The sequence below is a fragment of the Hyaena hyaena genome, unplaced genomic scaffold (genome assembly GCF_003009895.1).
Source record: "Hyaena hyaena isolate Hyena2069 unplaced genomic scaffold, ASM300989v1 scaffold_191, whole genome shotgun sequence".
NCBI lineage: Eukaryota > Metazoa > Chordata > Mammalia > Carnivora > Hyaenidae > Hyaena > Hyaena hyaena.
The window spans coordinates 1,160,332-1,173,089 of NW_024080824.1; the positions used below are offsets into that span (position 1 = coordinate 1,160,332).

The 12,758-nt window shown below is 36.2% G+C and overlaps 1 protein-coding gene across 7 annotated transcripts in view; it reads right to left on the minus strand.

Moving 5' to 3' along the window:
- The window catches only part of BMPR1B (bone morphogenetic protein receptor type 1B), a 394,444-nt gene that overhangs the window by 144,019 nt on the left and 237,667 nt on the right, over positions 1 to 12,758 (minus strand). For all 7 annotated transcript variants that reach the window (XM_039241281.1, XM_039241288.1, XM_039241282.1 and 4 more), the window contains one exon: positions 11,908 to 12,001. The gene's annotated coding sequence lies outside the window, so the exon portion shown is untranslated. The remainder of the gene's footprint in view (positions 1 to 11,907; positions 12,002 to 12,758) is intronic.

Genomic DNA, 12,758 nt, shown 5'->3' on the forward strand with positions numbered 1-12,758 from the left:
ATTTTGAGAAAGAGAGAGAAAGAGAGTGTGCATACAGAGGAGGGGCGCAGAGAGAGGAAGCAAGAGAATCCCAAGCTAATGCCACGCTATCAGTGCAGAGCCAGACGGCACGACTCGATCCCATGAACTGTGAGGTTATGACCTGAGCTGAAATCAAGAATCAGATGCTTAACTGACTCAGTCACCGAGGCAGCCCAAAAAGCACCTATTTTAAAAGAGTGTCACACACTACACTAGAAAATGTTTAGAGTCAAAAAGAACTGGGTTCCAATCACACATCTCCTATTTTCCAAGCTGTGTAATTTTAAGCATGCTTATTTAACTTCTCTGAATTCCCATTTCCTCATCTTTTAAATGAGGATAATAAAAACCATCTCACAGAGTCAAGGTTAAACAAGATTTAATAATAAGGTTAAATAAGATTGTTATCTTATGCACAAATATCCAACATACAAGACTGGCCAAGTTACCATTAATTATAAAATGAGAGAACAAATGACTTTATGGAAATTGTGAAACATACTAACTGCACTCTGACACCTTATAAGTTTCTCTTACTTCCCAGCATTTAATATTGTTGTTAAAACTAGAAAGATTTCCTTGAAATTAGACCAAAATAAGGAGTTTTCTGATATAATTGAGTAGAAGAACAGATGGAAGACCACAGATAAGGAAAATGTTCAAGTTTAGAGAAAAATCAGTAACATTTGTATAGATAGACAGCTAACTGGCTGAGATCCAACAGACATTTATGAGCACAATAAAAAATAACCAGGAAACCAACAAAGAGTAGGGGGGAGAGAAAAGAGTGGGCAAATGGTAACAAGGGGTGAGGATGGACAAGGAGGGAAACAGAAAGGGGGTTGAATGTCTGCTTGACTGCCGGCTGATGAGGATTCTGTGCTGGCCACCGGGTCATCCTGGGCCAGCCTGTCTGAACTGCGCCACATACAGAAATGAGCAATCTTACAGTAAGTATGGGATAGAAGCACAAAGGATGACTGGCTATCCGTGTGCTCTGCCTGCCTTACGGAGTGTGTAAACAAATGTCTGATCTAAAGTGTACTCTAGGTCTCTAAAAGCATTCATTAATACCACTGATGATAGAGTTAACAAACAGAAACATAGATCACAGAAAATATTTTATTAAAATGTAACCAACATTTTGGGGCACCTGGGTGGCTCAGTCGGTTAAGCATCCGACTTCGGCTCAGGTCATGATCTCACAATTTGTGGGTTTGAGCCCTGCGTCGGGCTCTGTGCTGACAGCTCAGAGTATGGAGCCTGCTTCAGATTCTGTGTCTCCCTCTCTCTCTGAAACGCTGTCTCTATCTCTCTCTCTCTCAAAAATAAATAAAACATTAAAAAATAATAATAAAAATAAAATCTAACCAACATTTTAAAAAGTGATATTCAACTTCTGGACAGGTCATATGCACTTTGGACTATTAAGAAATTGCAATCATCTTAGTATAAATATCACATTTATTTTATACTAGAAGGACCACACAGTATAAGGACTGCTTCAAAATGGCCGCAAAACCAGCTACCTTACTTCAGATTACATGGTCTCAGCAGGCTTATTTTAAGCTTGCATTGTGCTTTGGAAGCTGGACCAGTCTGCTTCAGACTACAACAGTACAAGAAAAAAAATCATTCTAAATAGTTATCTATTTCCACCAATAATAATTTTAAAAGATTACATGTAGAGTATTAATGAGTAACTCAAAAGACTATCTGTATTGTATGTGAGCTAATTTAAAACAAATAAACAAAAAAAAATTGACACATTCAGAGAACCATAGATCATTTCAGCAGAACAGTGTGTCCTAGGTCACCATGCTTTCCTTCTCTATTATTGTCCAGTTCGATTTGCCAACAAGCCTCTGACAATAAACACAGAAATAAATTTCAAGGTTAGTAAGCTAAACTACCACTGTGAATGATGGCCTATTAATTTACTGATGAACTTGAAATTGGCATAGAAGAGTAATGTAAAAGAGAGACTCTCAGTGAAGTCAATTTTACATACAAAAAGAGCAAATATTTATCCGGGGAATTAATGTATGAAATTATACACGGAATTATGTTCCAACTACATAATGTACAGTTCTAACCATCTTTATATACAGCAGAAAAATGACTGGAAAAAAAGAGGGATAATATGAATGACCTACTTAGAATTTTTAAGACTATTCATTAATACAAATACGAACTCATTCATAATTTTCTAAGTAATAATAGAATTACTTTACTTTCAACTGTTCCAGGCAGGGCAATAAAGAGAATACCAATGGAGTTTAGTGTAAATCTTAACAAAGACATGCCAACATATCAACCAAGGACAGAGTGACCCAAGGCAAAACAAATCCTGTATCATCGTTAGGCAAAATTGTTTGCCTTGGGTTAAAGAGGAAAACAAATTACTTCACGGTTGCCAAATGTATAACAAACAATTAAGATTTCAAATGATGTCTTTATATAAACTTTTATGTATGGATTTACATACAGATACATATACAAACACAAACCATATGTATGAGGTCTGTCCCTCCATGGTAAATTAAGCTATATCCTTTCACATCATTCCAGGTAATCATTTAGTATACAAGCACTAAATTCTAATGATGCCAAGATATCTAGAATGTCCTTTCCTGCTTTAAATACCAAGGCTTTCTACCACAGCAACAACTGTGAGTCTCTTAACTGAGTAACTTAAAATAGACATGATAGCAAAGGATGCCAATTAGGTAGACTCATTTCTCCCCTGAATGAAACTTATAGTTAAGGAAACAGGAACCCAGATGGAAGAGACACTTCCTGCTGAACTGGAGGCTGCTTGCCATTTTTCCTGCCAAGGTCGTGAGCAGGTATGTGAGGGAGGCACTGGTACGATGTCTTAAGCATATGATGGACAGCTCAAGTATGAATTGGCTTGCAATGGAAGAAAATAATAAGACCATTAGAGATACTAACATTGGAAGAAGTTTAAAGACTATTTTTTAGCTGTTTCCAAAACTGATTTAAAAATATAAGATTATTTCTGTCCATCTTACAATTTTAGCTTCTCAGTGCTAATATCAAATAATAAAAGGCTCTTCACATCACTGATTTCATGGACTTATTTCTATACTTTGAAAATCATTGTTCCTAAGGCCATTTTTCCACAAACGGATGAGAGTTGTGAAGGTTCTTGCTGTCTGACCGCTATAGATTCACATCTATTATCACATACGGCAAAAAGTATAATTTCTCTATTTGAGAATGCTGTCTTGAAAGGTGGACTTTGGCCAGATCTGACCAAAGTCAGATCATGATCCTATCACTTATTAGCAAGGTGAGTATAAAGCTACTTTACACTTTGGGGTCTCAGTTTCTTTATCCCAAAAAGGAAATCAGAACATGTCACTCAAAGGTATGTTAAAAGGATTAAATAATATGAAATCATATTAGTTAAAGTTCTTGGTAGAATGCCAGATATATATCTAGAAACACTTGATAAATGGTAACTATTATTAATGCATACTTTCTCCTCACACAGAATCATATCTTATTAGTTCTTCTTTAATATAAGTAATATACTGAAAGCCTCTTTTCTAAAATAAATTCAGAGAGCATTCAATTTAAATCCAACAACACTCCAACATGTTTTAATGCTTAAATCACATTTAACAAAAGGAACCTTCATGCACTGTTGTTGGGAATGTAAATTGGTGCAGCCACTGTGGAAAACAGTATGGAGGTTCCTCAAAAAACTGAAAGTAGAAATATCAAGTGGCCCAATAATTCCAATAGTATATATTTACTCAAAGAAAACTAATTTGAAAAAATACATGCAGTATGTTTATACATACAGTATGTTTACTGCAGAATTATTTACAATAGCTAAATTATGAAAGTAACCCAAGTGGCCATCTTGAATAGATGAATAGATAAAGAAAATGTATGTGTGCATATATATGTATACATATACATATGTATATACACATACATACACATAATAGAATATTACTCAGCCATAAAAAAGAATGAAACCTTTCCATTTGCAATAACATGGATAGTTCTAGAGAGTGTAATACTAAACAAAATAAATCAGAGAAAGACAAATTTCACTCATGTATGGAATTTAGAAAACAAAACAAATGAACAAAGGAAAAAAAGACAAATTCAAAAACAGATTATTAACTATCAAGAACAAATTGATGGTTATCAGAGGGAAGGCTGATGGGGGAAGAGTGAAATAGGTGAAGGGGATTAAGAGTACACTTATCTTGATAAGCAATGAGTAATATATAGAATTGTTGAATTACTATATTGTATACCTGAAACTAATATAATAGTGTATGTTAAGTATACTAAAATAAAAATAAAAATTTTAAATAAAAGAGCTAAGATATGGAAACAACCTAAGTGTTCACTGATGGATAAATGCTTAGGGAAAATGTGTTATATATGTGTACACACACACACACACACACACACACAGCCATAAAAAAGGATGAGACCTAGAGGCACTCGGGTGGCTCAATCAGATAAGTGTCTAACTTTAGCTCAGGTTCATGAGTCCGAGTCTGGTGTCGGGTTCTGTGCTGACAGCTCAGAGCCTGGAGCCTGCTTCAGATTCTGTGTCTCCCTCTCTCTATGTCCCTCCTCTGCTCATGTGTTTTCTCTCTCTCTCTCTCGCTCTCTCTTAAAAAATAAACATTTTTTTTTAAATAAAAGGATGTGATCTTGTCATTTAGACAACATGGATGGACCTAGAGGGTATTAGGCTAAATGAGAGAGTCAGACTGAGAAACACAAAACCATATGATTTTATGGAATCTAAAAAACAAAACAAATGAATAAACGAACAAAAAGTAGAGTCAGGCCTATAGATACAGAGAATAAACTGCTGATTGCCAGAGGGAAAGCATTTAAGGGATAGGCAAAATGGGTGAAGGGGAATGGACGATATAGGCTCCCAGTTATGGGATGAAGAAGTCATAGGAATAAAAGATAACAGGCACAGCACAGGGAATAGAGTCAATGATACTGTAATAGCTTGTATGCTGACAGATGATAACTACACTTGTGGTGAGTACAGCATAAAGCATAGAGAAGTTGAATCATTATGTTATACATCTGAAATTAATGGAACACTGCGTATCAACCATACTCAAAAAGTTAAAAAAAACATGAGCTTCTATTTCATAGAAATAAATTTATAAATGCAATACAAATTATAGGATAACACAAAGATTTAAATTTGGACCACAAACGTGTAATATAGAAGTGACTTCACAAAACGTGGTAAAGGGGAACAATGATTCAACAAAAATACTGAAGTACTTGTTTAATAAATTCCTTGTGAATCACAGTATTGTTAAATAAATTAAACCAAAATATATAGAAAAATATTTTTCCTCTTTCTGGATTAAAAAGAGAGTTTTCTAAGTTTCAAAGGAGATGGAAAAATACTGATTAGATTGAATAAAGATTTCAAAACATACAATAAAAATCAAAAGGTAATCAAATGCTTGTGAAAACTGTTATAACTAATAGAACTTTAAAGAAGCAAGATCCTTTGATTCTTAAAAAAAAAAACAAAAACAAAACTCTTCTAAACCAATAAGAGAAAGATAGCCTCTGAAAAACAAGTATAGAAATGGATCAATAATAAAGAATAAAATGTTAATAACTAATGATTCCTTCAGTTTCAAGTTCACTAGTAATTAAAATATAAAGTATCATTTTTTCATTTTAGAAAAGATTTTAAAATGTTACATTTTTTCAAACAAGACATAATTGATTTTCCTATGAAGGAGGTAGAAAGAGAAATCGCAGGCTGAGGATGGGAACAACCTTCAGCTATTTGCCCCAAAACTCTTTCATCTTTAAGTATACTAGTTATTTTTTTCCAGGAACTTAATATAAATAAGAAGGAAAGGACCCAAAGAGCCCCAATTTCTTTGGAAGTGTAGGGGACAGAACAGAGGAGCAAGTCTTACTGGAAGATGACAGGTACAATATAGCCGATTTGCCCCATCCCTTTAATAGGATTTACAGTTTTAAGAGAGTCCTAGGTAAAAGTCAGTGTAATGTGGAAAATCACAAATGGTTCTTTTGTTTTAATCAAGATTTTTTCATCTTTAAATCAGAATAACTGACTTAAAAACAAAGTTATAAAACAAACTATAGCCATATGTTCCCTGTTAGAATCCTTTTAGATATAATCAAAGTATAAAAATTTGTTTTTGCAGTTTCTGTCTTTTGCTTCAGAATTGTCTGCCATCTTGTAGTGAAAAGGAGAAGAGTTATGGAACTTAAATCTAGTGGCACAACCAAAGGGAATAGGGGAAATAAGGAAAGCCAGAAAGGGCATCTGCCATTTAAAAAATATATACATATATATGTATATACATGCTATGGTTATGAGTGGAAAAGTACTACATCTCACTAGTAGTTATTACCTTTAACATTAAGGAGTTATGCAATAACACAAAGGAGTCTAATACAACAAAACAGAGATATGGCACCTTGGGCTTTAGATGCAATGTACATGGTTGGCCACCGTCAAGTTCCTCCTAATCCTCCTATACGTGCAAACATATGATATTTGTCCTTCTCTGCCTGACTTATTTCGCTCAGCATAACACCCTCAAGGTCCATCCATGAGAGACTCTTGAATGCTGACAAAAACTGAGGACTGATGGATGTGGGGGGGAGGGGGGGATGGGCATGGAGGAGGGCACTTTGGGGATGAGCACTGAGTGTTATGTAGAAACTAATTTGACAATAAACTATTTGTAAAAAAAAATTTAAAAAAATAAAAAAAATAAATAAATAAAATGAACTTGAGATTCAAAAAAAAAAAAGATGCAATGTACAAATAAAAATAGAGCAATTATAAGCAGTTTGGAAGAGTCACAGTGACAAAATACTGTCCTTATAAGCATGTATTTTTTTTTCAATAGCTATTTATTTATTTTGAGAGAGAGAGAGAGAAAGCCCGTGCCAACAGGGGAGGGGCAGAGAGAAAGGGAGAGAAAGAATCCCAAGCAGCCTCCACCCTGTTAGCACAGAGCCCAAAACAGGGCTCGATCTCACAAACTGATCTTATGAACTGGGAGATCATGACCTGGGCCGAAATCATGAGTCAGACACTTAAGTCACCGAGGCACCCCTCCTTTTTTTCCTTTTAATAAAAATCTTGACTAGCCCCATTAAAAGGTGATGTTTGAGAAGTCATATGACCTCTTTGTACCACAACTGCCCATATCTGTAAAATGAAACAGGTGAAGTAGAAGAACTTTAAGGTTCAACTTCAATGATTAATTTATTCTTCTCCTTTCATGCTCTATGGACCCTATGCCATGTGTGCCTATAGAAAAATTCTGATTAGGGGCACCAGGGTGGTTCAGTCGGTTGGGCGTCTGCCTTCGGCTCAGGTCATGATCTCTCCATTCAGAGTTCCAGCCCCACATCAGGCTCTGTGCTGACAGTTCGGAGCCTGTAGCCTGTTTCAGATTCTGTATCTTCCTCTCTCTCTCTCTCTCTCTCTCTCTCTCTCTGTCCCTTCCCCACTTGTGGACTTGGTCTCTCTCTCTCTCTCTCAGAAATAAATGTTAAAAAAAGAAAAAAAAAGAGAAAGTCTGATTGGAAAAAAAAGCTGCTAATAATAATACAATATGACTTTAATATACTGGCAAAATCCTTTATGCCTCACTCCAACCACAAAGTTGTTCCATCTCTTAAAGAGGGTGGGAGTACTTTTTTGCTTCCATTGGTTTGTTTTGCCATAATCTTTTAATACAGACACAAGCTTTGGTTTCTCTCATCACTGGCTGATGGGAACTAAGTACATTTCTGTGTCTTTGACAAATAAATAAATAAATAAATAAATAAATAAATAAATAAAAAGAGCCCCACCCTTCCAGTTTTGCAATATTAAGATTACTTGATATACCAGTGAGACATATGATTATAACCATTATCCCTGAGACACCTCTTCTACCTATTTAAACTCGATATGTATGTGGGCAAAAAATATCTGAAAAGAAATTCCAGATTGAATTATGGTCCATTTCAAGCAAATCAAAAGGCTTCCAAACTTCCCTACGAAAATATCAATCTTATTTTTATTCCAAAGACAGATACAATTCAAGGTTAAACAAAGAAAAGAGTCCCATTTGATGTGTGGAAGAGGCTAATAAGATTTCAACATAGTGGAAACTATTACCTGAGTACATAAGAAATGAAAAATCAGAATAAGAAAATTCGTCAATGACTCTAAATTGTGCATAAAACTCTATTTTTTTCTGTTATACAAAGTATTTCACACACAAAGTAACTCTTCTATGCATGGTGGGGAAGTAAAACACAAAGACAAATTAAATTTTATTTTTGCTGAGTATGAAAAGTAAAAGAAACAGCTGCTATTTCTCAACTATTTTTTAAACACTGACATCCTTTTCTTTCAACATTTCTATTTTGAGGAGCAAATTCTTCTGACTGAAATGGAATATCACCCTTCAGTTTTGAAAAATTTTAAGCCACGATTTTCTGTTATTTCCTTAAATCCCTAACTCTCTCTACAAGAGAAGACAGAAGTATAAAAGAAGGAAGTATACCTTTGTCAGCCACATTGGGAGTCATTCCACTCTGTAAAATTTTCTAGGATACAGGACTATGGACCCAGTCTCTCCAAATATTCTCTCTAGGCCTTCTGGATGGTGTAACACTGTCTTCAGTTTGCTAGGGCAATTTAACTTATCACAGGAGTCCACATAACAGCAGTAATTAGCTGACTTTTTTGACAGATTTCATCAAGTTCAACAATATTTTTGAGCTATATATCTTGAATTTTCATGTGCTAACCAGTATAATTTTGAACTTTATTATTCAAATACATGTCTACGGCTTCAACCGTTTATCCGTTTATCCATGGATAAACACACATGGATACAGCACACGTTACTGTGATGGTGGACCTAGTAAGAGAAACAAGAGAACCTTTTTACAGCATTACTATTCTTCCAAAAGCATTTATCATTTATTTGAGGGGCTTTCCTTCAATGCCGTTTATCGAAGTTGTGAAATACATTAAAATAAAAAGTCTATCAAGAAACAAGGGCTTAAAATAAACACAATAAAGGTTTTCTCTGGTTCAAGTTCTTGAGTATCTTTTGAATGCTAGGTCTTGGAGGAACACAAAAAGAATAAAGTTTCAAACCTGGCTATGAGTAGCTTACAACTTCCCGTGGAAAAAGAAGCACAAAGTGTTCTACCAGGCTTTGCAAAGTTCTGTGACAGAGGTTTATACACAAGGCCAAACCTAAGAAGCTGACAGTGGATCACGAGCAAGGTGCCTGGAAGGGATGCCTCCCAGGCTGAAAGGCAAAGACCAGGATGAAGGTTTTGAAGATAGAAGCAACATAAACAACTCCAGAAAGGAGTAAAATCGTACAGATTGTTTTGAGAAATACCGACGTTCAATATTGCTAGAGCATGAAACAAAGGGAAGAAGAAGACTCACGGGTGAGCGAGAGAGTATGAAAACCAACCCAGAAAGAACAGCAGAAGATCAATACAGAAGAGAAGTAGCAGCCTGATCAAGAAGAGAGTCTTTATGCCAAGAAGACTGATCCTTATCTATTAAGCAATAGAGAGCCAAGGATGAAAGGGCTTTAGCAGGAAAGTGAAGTGTTCACTGGGGTGGGAGATTGATCCTTCTAAGGGTAATGTAGCAGATGGACTGGTAGTAAAGGAGGTTAATATTAATCTTTCAAACTAAATTCACTAATCTTGCTTCAACAGACAGTTATCACATGATACAAAACTTCTGACGGTCTTTCTTATAATATGCCTATATTTAAAATGTTGTTTACAAATATGATAGATAACCAATATCAGGATTGACATTAAAGCCAAAATTAACATTAAGAAGGTATTTCAAGTCTTAAAACACTCAACTAGCCTTCAACCAAAATACATTCCATTTTAGACATCGTCAACCAATATCACAATTTTTCTATTTGCTTTCTTGGTTAAAAGGACAATTTTTTTAAGTTTCTTTTTATTGTGCTTATTTTATTTGCCTTGTTTTCTGCCCAAAGTTTCTACAGGGTACTTCAGAAACAAAATACCAAAAGGAAAGAAAATAAAACCAAGTGTAAATTTAAAAAAAGTGTAAAAAGTAATATCATGTATTTATGCAACATATAAAGCGAACAAATAAAAGATATTGAATAAAGAAGTGAAATTATAATCTTGATTATAAGATACCACCCAAAGGCAGTAGCAAAGAAAATTTTAATTGAGAAATGCTCCCTCTAGACCAACAGTGGTTGCATTTTGAAAATAAAGATATTGTTGTCCAAAATTTAAATCAAACCCATTAAGAAACCGGTAGGCAGAACTTGAAAAGGATAGAAGAAAACCTCGATTCAGAGGCTAAAATCAGCATTAAATGAATGTTATAATATAGTTTAAATTTAGATGTGAGATTACCCATAAAGCATTTCTGGATTCATTGAACTGATTTTGAAACATCCTGCATTACTTTGGAAATTACAGGAGATTCAATAAAAGTAATATTCTACAATGACTGGCCTCATCTTAAAAGAGATTTACTTTACATTTAGACCTATTCCACCTGCTGTTCTGGATGTGGTTTATTCTATTGCAGAATTAGCCGGTTCCTGAATATTAGCCCTAAAACAAAATCTGTGCCTGAGTATTCATTTTTCCTTCTATCTCTTTTTGGCCTACAGTTTCTGCCCTGCAAGAAAATTTAGTTTTATCTTTGTTTCGAACTTAAATATATAATACAGAAAACCCCTTAGAGCTATAATCAGCATCTATAACCTAACCTAAAATTTTCAAATATCATGCTAATGTTTATAGTCCCATAATTTAAAAAACAACGGAGGGAAGCTTTCACTAGGTCAGTAGATAAGCTTCACCTAGTTAATGCCATACTTCCAGCAAAGCAACATATTTACTTTCCGTGCCCTATAGACATAAAACATACAAGTTTGTAAATGGCATGGGTGTCCTAAATCAGAAAATATTAGAAGACAGTTTCTTTCTGTCCTCTTCAGTACCACGGCTCTTAATGTTAATCTGGGATACACAACACAATGACAAATAAATGAGGATCCCACAGCACTCTGAACACACAGAGAAACGTGTCAAAGTGCCAAATGTGCTGAAAGGAAAACAAACCACCAGTGTGTAGCAAGACATGTTAATTCAATGCCTTTAATAGGGAATCACTTTTTGTAAGGAACCAACTAGCAAGTCGACTGGACAGATAAACTCCCCTAAACACGGAGTCTTTTGCAGCTTGGATTAAGAAGGCTGTTCTCAGCGTTTCATCACTCCTTGTTCTCTCTGGTCCCAAAGGTGGTCCTCAATTCACTTTTGGGTGCTGTCAAATGGACGTGGGTTTGCTTTTAAAAAGAACCCATGTTGTTCATTCACATTCACAGCTGACACACTGGCAAGTCTGCTACCTCTTCACGTGTTCATATGAATGTTTCCCCTGTTCCATCTCCAGACCACTCACCATTATAAACTCACTCACAGTCCCGTTTCAATGCTGATATGAAAGCAAACAGGAATTTACCAATCAGAAGACTTCAAGTGTGACAGAACGAAGAAACAGAAACTTGCTGATAGGACAGGAGATCAGTAGTGGAGAACCCTCCCCCCCACCCACTGGTGTGTCTATTCTGATCGTCCACAGCTTTCTTAAGGGCCATACATGAAACTACGCCGCCACCGAGAACATTCTTAAACAGCAGGCAGCCCCTCCGTACCGGCTTTAACATGCCACACAGCCCTTTGCGTACCGATGCAGAGCAGCCAACAGGGAGAGGGAGTTTACGAGTCAAAGTGAGACTGAACCGGCTAATTACTTACCTTCTCACTTATGACAGGCTTGCTCCTTTAACTTTTGTTTCGTCTCTTGTCATAGCTCAGTGGTGAATGGTTATGATTCAGCAGAAGTTTGAACCTGACAGTTAAAAAGAATCCTTTTAGGAAAAAATACTGGAAATGAATGTCCCCCCCCCCCCCCCCCCCCCCCCCCACTGGAGTCTTTCTTGCCTTGCCCTTCGTGTGCGTGTCTCTCTCTCGTTTTCTCTCTCTGCAAGGCAGCTACGTAGTGGTCTATAAATATTGACCCTGACACTTGCTCGGTGTGCTAGCTGCTCATGGCACAGGTCCGTGTTACTGAACACCGTGGTAATGCTCCGGCGAAGTTCTCAGCTGCTCCGACAGAGCTGTGGATTGGCTCACTACCCAGCAACCCTGTGCCTGCCTGGAAATACCATTTTGCTGCCAGCTTTACAGATGCTATGGGCCTTTCCTGAGGCCCAAATCAGGCACAGAAGGGCAATTATGAGGTTTGTCTGAAGAAATAGTTTTTCTCAAGCAGGTGAAGAAAGAGGGGAGGGGAAGCCGGCTGAAATGACAGACAAGAATGGAAATATTGCCTTTGTTTTGGCCAAACAACATCACCTCGACCATTTCATAAAATGTATACCTAAATGGCCTTCAGTCCAGCTCTATCAAAGTGAATCACTGCGTCCTATGACTGACCGAAACACACAGGAAAGCATTTGTTAATTGTTTTTAATATTGCTTCTCATTGAATAAGGCTGCTGTGATGGAGTCATTAGTCACAAAAAAAGTGTTTCAACACAGGTAACTCCACTTCCAGAATGATAAAAAGGCTCTGGAAACCATTACTTTAATCAGGTCGAATAATA